This window comes from Sus scrofa, chromosome 9 (assembly GCF_000003025.6).
Source record: "Sus scrofa isolate TJ Tabasco breed Duroc chromosome 9, Sscrofa11.1, whole genome shotgun sequence".
Lineage (NCBI taxonomy): Eukaryota > Metazoa > Chordata > Mammalia > Artiodactyla > Suidae > Sus > Sus scrofa.
Window position 1 is genome coordinate 50,249,026 of NC_010451.4, and position 9,994 is coordinate 50,259,019.

General features: G+C 46.1%; 1 pseudogene; it reads right to left on the reverse strand.

The window, feature by feature from the left end:
• Positions 3,806–8,758, reverse strand: LOC100512801 (annotated as a pseudogene).

Genomic DNA, 9,994 nt, shown 5'->3' on the forward strand with positions numbered 1-9,994 from the left:
GTGCTATACTTAGTGCTGGAAGAAGGCATCCAATAAAGACACGGAGTTCCTGTCATGGCGCAGCCGAAACAAGTCTGACCAGGCACCATGAGGTTGCTGGTTCGAACCCTGGCCTTGTTCAGTGGGTTAAGGATCTGGTGTTGCCATGAGCTGTGGTGTATGTAGGCTACAGACATAGCTTTGATCCTGCGTTGCTGTGGCTGTGGTGTAGGCTAGAAGCTGTAGCTTCAATTTGACTCCTAGCCTTGGAACTTCCATATGCCACGGGGACGGCCCTGAAAAGCCAAAAAAAAAAAAAAAGAGAGAGAGAGAGAGAGAGAGAGAACCAGCACCCAGCCCTGAGATCTACAGTACAACCTAAGATACCATGTTGGTTTCCAAATTCTGCTTTTTCTCACATGCTCCGACTTGGTATTCTTTTTAGCCTCATCTCATTTCCTTCCGACTAGGGGAAATTAGAACCAGAAAAAGCCTTTTAAAAATAAATCATCTAACCCGCACCGTCCTCACTAGCCACTGCCTGTCAGGGTTAGAGCCTGATGTGCTTGACGAGTCTGGTAGATTTTTCTCTGTGAGACACTTCAGGTTGCAAGCTTATTAACCAGACTTCTGATTAGCTAATTGCTTGGTCCCTGTAAGGATCCATCAGGTTTTTTTCTTTGTATAGATCAGAAGAGAAAAGCACAGTCAGTCAAAGGCAAATAAAGATCTAAGATTGGCAGCCAAGGAGGCTCAGCTGAGAGGACCAGGGAGCCTGGGACAGGACATTTTTTAGAAGCTGGACTCTGAGAACTTGGTGCTTGGAGTCAAAGGGGAGTTCTGTGGTCACTCCTCTGGGATTAGGATCTACAGGCTGTCCAGAGCCCACTGTGTCACATCAGACGTCAGACGGGAGTTCTGTGTATTAGAGATTTAGGAGATGTTCCAGGGAAAGTAGCCTGGGGATGGAGAACAACCTCAGCTTCCTTTCCATTCTCTTCTTGGAAAAATGCCCCTCAGAGGAGTCTTCCCATTTCATGTGATTTGGAATGAATCTCATAAGGTCCATCTAATCCAACTCTCCCATTTTATAGATGAGAAAATTGAGGCCTGAGGGAGGGAAATTGTTTTCCAAAGTTCAGACAGCTTGTTTCCGGCAAACTTTGGACTTGAGTTTGGGCTTTCTTGGCCCTGGGCTTATATTTACCCACCATCTCAGGCTGCCACTTTTCCATACCCCACCCATATCCTTTTGCCTCTATTTTTTCAACAATGTGCCACAACACCGAGTGGGGGAAAGAGAGGATGGAGGAAGCCATCCTAAAATCCCAGAGGTCAAATGTGCTCCCAAAGAAAGGCCTAGATGGCCTGATCCCTCTCTGTGGCTAGACTCCTGGTGGAGCCGTGTTTCAAAGCCTACAGTAGACCCTGCAGAGTTGGGAGATGCCTGTAGTCAAGGAAAATGCCCCTGATTGGATTAACAGACATGGTTCAGGGGACCGAATCCCATTGCTCTCACTTGAAAGCAGGCTTTTCAAAGCATCCGTACGCGGCTGATACAGGCCAGATGGGCGCTCCCAGGAGGAGGGGGAGGGGGAGAGAAGTCCCTAGCTTGGCAGGAGGAGGGAGAGGCACTATGGCTCCTCCCCCAGCCAATCTGGCTTCTCTTTGTGTTGGGCTGACAAGGGGCAGCTGGTGACTCTGGCAGGGAGACGGGCAGAGGAATTAGCCAAGTGCCCACAGGCGAAGACCAGCTTGCCAGAGGGTGGCTGATGGCCCCAGAGCACCCCTCCCTCAGATACAGGCATTTACGCCCGAGGTCTCCCTTGTCTGCTGTGGTCTCCCTTGTCTGCTATCCAGGAATTGCTAACAAATCCTGGATAGCCACAAGCTCTTTTGCACTTGGACTCTGGCACCAGACTCCCTGGGTTTACGTCCTTTCCTTGCCTTTCCTAGCAATGTCATCTTGGGCAAATTCCCTCACCTCTCTGTGCCTTATTTTTCTCATCAAAAAAATGGTGATAATAATATACTTACCTCTTAGCATGATTCCAGATTCAATGAGTAAATAAAATGTACATCTTTTTAAACAGGGCCTGAAATTTGTTAAGAGCTATGTAAGAATATGCTTTTAATAGAGTTCCTGTTGTGGCTCAGCAGTTAACAAACCCAACTAGCACCCATGAGGACATGGGTTTGATCCCTGGCCTTGCTTAGTGGGTTAAGCTGTGGTGTAGGTTGCAGACAAGGTTTGGATCCAGCATTGCTGTGGCTGTGGTGTAGGCCAGCAGCCACAGCTCCGATTAGATCCCTAGCCTGGGAACCTCCATATGCCACGGGTGTGGAATTAAAAAGACAAAAAAAGAATATGCTTTTATTGGTCTTTTGTTTTGTTTTAAGGGCTGTACATACAGCATATGGAAGAACCCGGGCTAGGTATCGAATCAGAGTTGCAGCTGTTGGCCCACCCACAGCGATGACAGATTTGAGCCATGTCTGAGACCTACACCACAGCTCACAGCAATGCTAGATCCCCACCCACTGACTGAGGCCAGGGATTGAACCTACACCTTCATTGGTACTGGTCGGGTTTGTTACCGCTATGCCAAAATGAGAAAATGGGAATCCCAGGATATGCTTTTATTTTTTCGTCATTAATCTTTCATATTTTTTCTAAACAGGAAAAAGCTGAATATTTGGCTTGAAGACAGAAACAGAGAGGCTCCAGCTCCTGGAACACCTGCCTAGTGACTGGAAATCCCAGGGCTTCTTCTGTGGCTCCTCCCACCCTCCCGCCCCCACCTTTAGCATTTGTTGTTTGCGGTGACCGGCTTGGCCATAGAAATTTATCAGGGGCAATGTTCGAGAAGTGACATGTTTTCTGATTCTTAGCAGCATCAGGATCCCCAGATCTGAAAAGTCCCTCTTTGCTAGCATGACTTGGTGCTAGAATAAGCCTTAATGTCAAGTCCCAACTATGTCATTTTCTACCCGTATGACTCTAATAGCATTACTTCCCTTCCCTGAACCTCCGTTTCTTCATTGTGCAAACTGGGAGAAGCGTTGGACATACCTCACAGATTGTTTGTTATCCAGTAAGAATATGTTTGAAATGTGAGGTAGCTGGGATGATTATTGGTCATAAAGACTAGATTTCCACATCAAATACTAGCCACGTGGCTTTGGACAGGTTGCTTAGCCCTTTCGTAAAACTCAGTGTTCTCGTCTCTAAAATGGGGACCATGAAATTAACTTCACAGGTTACTGTGAGGATGGCAGGAAATCTTATAGTGGTAGCTTTCAGTACAAAATCTGGTGCATTTTAGTAGTTACTATAAAATGTTGGTGTTATACCCACCCCGAACTCCTGCCCCTTAATACACACAGCCACACAGCCGCACAGCAAATACTGCTGAGAACCACAGACACGGGAGGTTTCTCTGATGCATGTGGACTTCGGGTGGTTCTACCCCCTCCCATCTCAGCCGTGTGAGTGTAATTTTTATTGCAGAAGTTTCTTGTTGTATTTTGCCTAAGGAAATATCAAAGCTTTTCTCTCTTCTTCCCTCTTGCCTTTTCACTCTTATTAGCTTGGTTTCTCTCCAAATCCCCTTGAAGGAAAAAAAAAAGCCTAGTTGTGTTTTCTGCCAGAAGTTGGGGTCGGTCATGGCCGCCCTTAGGGTTCTGACCTCCTGGAGGACGCAGAATCAGCCCTTTTCTCAGCCGAGGCTGCAGCCGAGGGTGTCTGGTGCTTTGACTTGACCCCATCAGGAGCGGGCAGGGAAGAGCGACTTGTTATTCTCAAGAATATTTAGTTTGGCTAGAGTCACGTGTTCACCCCGGGCATGGCTTTCTTGCTGTAGATGAAGGATAAGGTGGGTGTGGAGGAGTCTGAAACGATATTTTGGGTGAGCATGAAAGGGGAAGAGGAAGCGCTAATTCCCTGTCCTGGTGCTGGCTGCCTGGCTTCCTACTACCAGCAGGAAGAAATTATGTCTTCCTTTCTCTGTTTGAATCAAATGTCCTCTCTGATCAGGTGATACCACAGTTCCATTTATTAATTTATTTAATTTTCCATTTTACTGAGATGTACTTGACACACGGCATTGTATAACCTTCAGGTATACAGCAGAATGACTCAACTTACACATGTTGTGAGGCATAGTTCCTTCTAGTGGGCTGGTGGGAACCCTGTGTCCCTCGCATATTCTAGCCTGACAGGCAGAGCCTAGTGAATGAGCCCTTGGGGAAGACAATTGAGAAAGGAATTTTCACAGCTCCATTTCTGACTTAATTGGGCATTAATTAACATCTCTTTCACAACTGCCCCTTCCATACAGGAGAGAAATAATTGCAGCCCAAGCCACATCCCATACTGTGGGTTCTAGTGCACTGTATGCCTCCGGGCCGGAGGACAGAAATGGCTGCAGGGAAGAGGAAGTTCATTGCCATTGGATGAATTTGGTCTCTTGCCACATAAATTTTCTGAATCTCGGGGTGGGGGGTGTTTAAGATTTTTTTAATTAAAAAATTTCACTTAAAATATAGTTGATTTATAATGTTGAGTCAATTTTCATCATGTTCTATCACGAGGAACTGGATATAGTTCCCTGCACTGTACAGTAGGACCTCATTGCTGATCCAGTCTAAATGTAATAGTTTGCATCTACTAACCCCAAACTCTTCATCTCATTCCCTTCCCCTCCTCCTTAGCAGCCACAAGTCTGTTGTCCATATCTGTGAGTTTGTTTCTGTTCTGTAGATAGGTTCATTTGTGTCACATATACACCGTGGAATACCACTCAGCCATAAAAAGAAAAAAAATGCCATTTGCAGCGACATAGATACAACTAGAGATTCTTATACTAAGTGAAGTAAATCAGAAAGAGAAAGACAAATACCATATGATATCACTTATATGTGGAATCTAAAACGTGAACCTTAGTTTTTAAAAATAAATTTTTCACAATTGGGAGACATATACCCTCCTCTTCAAGTTTGTAAGGAGTCTGGAGTTTCCATCATGGCTCAGTACTAGTAAAGAGCCTGACTAGTATCGATGAGGGCTCTGGTTCAACCCCTGGCCTCGCTCAATGGGTTAAGGATCTGCTTTGCCACGAGCTGTGGTGTAGGTCTCAAAGGCAGCTCAGATCCCGCATTGCCGTGGCTGTGGTATAGGCCCGCAGCTGCAGCTCCGATTCAACCCTTAGCCTGAGAACTTCCATATGCTTTGGGTGGGGTCCTAAAAAGACCAAAAAAAAAAAAAAAAAGTTTGTAAGGAGTCCAGAGAGATATAGATACAAATAGATAATGAATAGAAATGGAAAGAAGAATCACCTAGCATAGTATCTGGTGTTTAGTAGCTGCTCAACTAAAGGAAGCTCTTAATTATATTAGTGACCAGCATCTTTTTTAGCTCATTTCTGAGCTTGCTCAGAGAGAATGTCATACTCTTTTCCTCCCAGCTCTAAGGGAGCAAAGCAGTTGATGATGTGACTGGTATAACCTTGCATGAAGTGAGAGGGAAGAAGAGAAAGACTGAGGTTTGGGGTTCAGCAAAACTCAGCTGGATCACCACACTCTCTGTTGACAACTAAGAGCTACAACTACCTTGCTATACATTATTGTCATGCTTAGTAATACTGCCTGAGTTTTGGGGTGCTAACTCTGCGCCAGGCACAGTGCCACAAGGTTGAATGCACTAACATTTCCATATGGCATCATTATGTTGATTTTTTTTTTAAACTGGCTTCATCCACTTTATTCTTCTCATATAAAACGATGTGGTGGCCGGTGGCCACAGCTGGAGCCTGGGTTCTCTGCAAAGAAACTTTGATGTGGGTCTTTACAAGATGGTCAGTGAATTCCTGATAAGGAGACTTGGTGAATGACATTTCTTTCCAGAGGTCAGGAGTGAAATAACTGTAGGTCTTGGACATGGCACCAAAGGAGGCCTTGGAGAACTGGCTGAGGATAGCAGTGCAGAGCTACATCCCTGGCAGAGATGTAGCAGTTGTCACTTCTGGACATCGTCATAGCTTCTCAGGCACAGGGACTGAGATGATGCTAGTGCCCCTGGAGACAGGAATTAGGTGCACCAGCCTGGATCCACAGCAGCCAGTCACCTTGCAAGGGGCACTCTGGGGCTTTCCCATCTTGTTCCTCCAGTAGCCTTGCTGCTTGGGGACGATGGAGAGCTTAGCCAGAATGGTGGCCCCTCAGATGGCAGTGGCTACCTCCTTAGATCACTTGATACCTCAAGCAGCATGTCTGTTGTCATCCCCAAATGTACTGAACCTGGTCTTCTGGTCAGCATGGACCCGCTTCTACACAGGCATAAGCTTCAAATCTTCCTTCTTGAGGGATGTGCCCAGGACAAAGTCAATGATTTCAGATTCCTTGATGGGTAAAGAGAAGAGTCAGGGACTCTTCTGCCTTGATCTTGACCTTGACCTTCATGTCTTTGACCAGTGGCCCAGCTTGGTGACAGGGAGCTACCCCTTATCTTCCACCTTACCTCGAAGAGCTCTGCGGCCTCGGCCTCAGCCCCAGCACCAGCCATGATCTGGATCTTGAATGCTGCTGGAAGCCTCCACAAAAGTCACCTCAGCCTCGTATTCCAGCCACCGCCCCCCCCCCGCCCCGCCCCGGCCCTCCTACAGCACCGGCTGTAACTGCCATTTGGCGTTTTTACAGAGAAGAAGCCATTACGTTGATTTTATAACTGAAAGAACTGGGACTTAAGAAGTTCAGCAACTTGCTTAACACACATCCGAAAGCTCGTGAGAAACAGAGGGGATTGATATCTAGAACCATCTAGCTCAAAAGCCCATGTTCATAACCACTCTACTCTGCAGCCCAAGCAGCCTGGAAACTTTGCTTTGACAGAAAGCAGGAAAGGAGGAACTCTTTCCCCATAGCTGTGATGAGTCTGTCCTGTTCCCTATGTCAAGCAAGTTGCTCAGGGAAGGGGGGACCCATCGGTGACACGTGCCCCCTTTATCTGAGGATTGCATCTATAAGACAAGGTCCTAGACCTGGAAAGGGGGCTGACTGGACAACCCAGAATCTTACACTAGACTCCTCTCTGGATGTCACACCAACGAGCAGGCACATTGGTTGGCTGCACTTCCAGGATGCAGCATCGTGTTCCCTAAATCTGTGTCTTAGATCCCTAGGTCCCCAAATGCTTTATGAGACAGGGTTTCCCTGATTGAACTAACTGAACACGTGAGGTACACGAAAGCCCTTGGAAATTCACAATACTCATAAACATAATAAGGGCTCGAGAAAGTCTTGCAGGGAAAAAAACCCAACAAAATAAAACATGGTTTACTTTATAAACCATCTATCTATCTATCTATCTATCTATCTATCTATCTATCTATCTATCTATCTATCTATCTATCCTTTATTTCTCAAACACACTTGGCCACAGAACCCTTTGGAGTGCCACCTATTGGAGTGCCACCTGTTACCATTCTGAGGAACTGGTGTTCATGGAACAGATGGCAAAAAATGTTTGCATACTTCAAAGAGCACTGGATAAGAAAGGCAAGAAACCATCATCATTTTAGCTTTAAAAGTCAATTATTCTCTCTGGGCTGTAAGATGAGAATGTTGACCAATATCATCTCTAGGCCTCCCTCCAGCTCAATGACTCTCTGACTATGACCACCTCTGTAGGAGGTGGTGAACGATTAAAACACATGGAAAACACATTCCCAGCTCCTAGGAATTTAAAATCATACCAAAGAAATATATGCATGTCAGAGCAGAGCACAGTGCCTGGCAGCAAGTAAGTGTTTAAGAAATTTTTGCTAAGTAAATGAGGGAATGTGAGAAAGATGTAAATACATTTAAATGAAACAAATTGGTATAACTAAAGGATGAGTGGGATCATGAGTGATTGAGATGGGGTGGGAATGCTTCCAGGTAAAAATAAATTTTAAGCAGTTTCAAAAGGGAAAGGAGGTAATTAACATATATTCAGCACTTCCTATGTGCCAGATAATTTAGAGATGTGTTAATCTTTGCAACCCTATGAGGTTTAGAAAAGTAACTTGTTCAGGATCACATATTTAGGGACTGAAGATGAAGAGGTCAGAACTAAAATACCTCGAATGTTTATTATATATCAGGCACCACATTAGGTGTTTGACATGCACTATTTAATTTAATCCTCTCAGCAGTCCCATGTCCAAAGGACATTATGATCCCCATTTTGGAGATTAAGATAGCTTGGATTAAGAGAGAAGTAGGGAGGAATTAAGCAACTTGGTCATTTCCTAGCTAGTAAGTGTAGGTATGCTATTCACGTGGTCCTGAATAGCAATATGAACAATATGAAGATGCATCGAGTCTCAGGCAGTCTGCTTTCAGAATTTAACTTACTCCCGAGGCAGGGTCAGTTACTTTCTCCATTTTTCATCAAGGGAAACTAAGGCATAGAGAGATAAAGTAAATTGTCCAAGTTGACAAATCCGGACATATCTGGGGTACTTACCCCAGACTTCACTCTTCACTCTGCTACGTGCTTCTCAGTGGCATTTGACCAAGGACCCCTTCTTGATTTTCCATATAACATCAAGGGGAGGTTTCATATTTCTCTGAGGTACCTGGGTGCACACAACTGTGTAATACCTATTATAATTTCCCCAAAGAGAGTATACGAGTGCATGTAAAATACTGGACCTAGCCTGGCAGCAAAGAGCTGTGGCTGGCACCACATACCATCGTGCCGAGAAGCAGGTCTAGAGGAGCTCTGTCTTTGAGTCATGACGTGCCCCAGGGAAGGACATTTGTGAGAAGACTCTGCCAGGGACAATAACATCTTCCGGGAAAGGAATTAATGCTATGACCCCCTCACCAGTCTTCCAGTGAGAAAGTCCCTTTGATTTATAGGCTGATACTGCCAGGTAGTATTTTGGTGTAGGCGTAAGAAATAGATGGGGAAAAATGTGTTCTCTTTTGTGGGTAATGTGAAAATATCTGTGTCAGAGAGAGATCAGAATGATGTGCAGTTTGGAGAAGAAAGTGGAAAATAATAAATGGAAAATGGGGTTTTAAAAACAGATCTCGTTAGCTGGGTCTCTGGAAGATGGCAATGAAGAAGGATTTGTCATTTCACTTTTTTTCTAGGTTAGGCATTGCTGCTCCTTTAGTGTTTTTCTTTCTTCACAGCCTTCCTGTAAGAAGGGATGGCTTTAGAAGTGGTTCTGGTGAGAATGGAGTGGTAACTTGTAAATTGGTTAAGGATGTTTTCTTCCTGAGCTCAGATGACCTCCCTAAGACAGGAGAGCCCTGTACAAGAGTGAATGAAAGAGACTGACCCTGTCCCTCCGGGGCCACTGGACACCCGAAGTGTTCTTTTTTAGATTGGAAACGTGCACGCCCCGACAATCGCATAACTAGGGTCCCCACTTCCCCAGCCGGCTGGGTGATCCTGAGCCAGTCCATACACCTCTCTGAGCTTCAGTTTTCTCATCTGCAAAAGGAGCGCTGGGAACCAGAGGACCCCTCGGGTCCTGTCATGCTTTGTACAAAGCTTTAGACACCACCCATCCAGATTCTGCCCCATCACGGAGACGACCCTGCAGGTCACCTGTGGACTCATGCTAATCAATGCCATTCGCCTTCCCCACGTGCCAGTTCATAGCTTTGCGGGAAATGCGGCGATCTGGTTTCCAGATGGGCTAACATCTCCTCCTAGCCACAGGGAGCTGCACTTCTGGGGTTGATTTCCGCACTGAACTTGATGGTCTGGTTTTAAAGGAGCGGTTGGTTTTAAAGGAACTGTCTGGTCGCGTGTCCCCGAGTTACACTGCAGTGCTAAATGTTGGAGCGAGGCAACACCGGGAGAATCCAGGCAGGCGGCAGGCTTCACCGGGGACGGAGGGGGAGGGGAGAGAGGGGGCCAGAGAGGAGAGGCGGGAAGAGTAGGGGAGAGGGGGGCCCGAGACCGAGCGGAAGCCGGGAGGTAGAGTCGGGGACCGCACCGAAAGCAGCGCACAGG